Genomic DNA, 1,036 nt, shown 5'->3' on the forward strand with positions numbered 1-1,036 from the left:
TGTTAAATTTTAATTAAATTAAGAGACATTATATTAAATTAAATATAAAATATCTATCTTTAAAATACCTTTCAATTACAAATTTATAAGTTAGTTTCGATTAAATGCTAATTAAGTAAAAATTGGAGACAAATAAACTAATTCTCCTTCATTTATAAAATAAGGTTAAAATTATAAATATTTAAAATTAAGGCATATAAAATATTCACTATTTTTCAATTATAAGAACTCTAAATCAAAAATAAGAGTTTACTCAACTTTTATATAAAAATCTCCGAAATACAGTCTTAAGTAAATATAATGCATCGTAAATAATTAATTAATAACTTTTAAAAATTTAGAGGTCTTACACTTCTTGTTGGAAAATCAATTTCAAAGGGGTACCACCGACACTACTTTATTTATTAAAGCATCTAATGATGATATTCTCCTAGTTCAAGTTTATGTGGATGACATTGTATTTGGTTCGGCCAATGAGTCCTTGTGTGAAGAGTTTCGAAAACTCATGACTAGTGAGTTTGAGATGAGTTTAATGGGAGAGCTTACTTTCTTTCTTAGCCTCCAAATTAAACAAACTCGTAGTGGTACCTTTATTCACCAAGAAAAGTATGCAAAAGAACTTATCAAAAAATTTGGCCTAGAAAGTTCCAAACCAATGGGAACACCAATGCATCCTAACACAAAACTTGAAAAGGATGATGATGGCCAAGATGTGGATGAAACAAGGTATAGAGGAATGATAGGTTCACTCATGTACCTTATCTCTTCTAGACCGGACATTGTTCAAAGTGTGGGTGTATGTTCAAGGTTTCAATCTCATCCAAAAGAATCCCATCTTTCAGCCGTTAAGTGCATATTAGATACATTAAGAAAACTAGTGATTATGGCTTGTGGTATCCTAAATCTGATAATTTTTGTGCAGTAGGGTTTTGTGATGTAGATTATGCGGGAGATAGGGTGGATAGACGGAGTACATCTAGCATGTGTTACTTCCTTGGAAGCTCACTCAACATGTGGTCAAGCAAAAAGCAAGCCA

The sequence above is a fragment of the Arachis hypogaea genome, chromosome 14, assembly GCF_003086295.3.
Source record: "Arachis hypogaea cultivar Tifrunner chromosome 14, arahy.Tifrunner.gnm2.J5K5, whole genome shotgun sequence".
Lineage (NCBI taxonomy): Eukaryota > Viridiplantae > Streptophyta > Magnoliopsida > Fabales > Fabaceae > Arachis > Arachis hypogaea.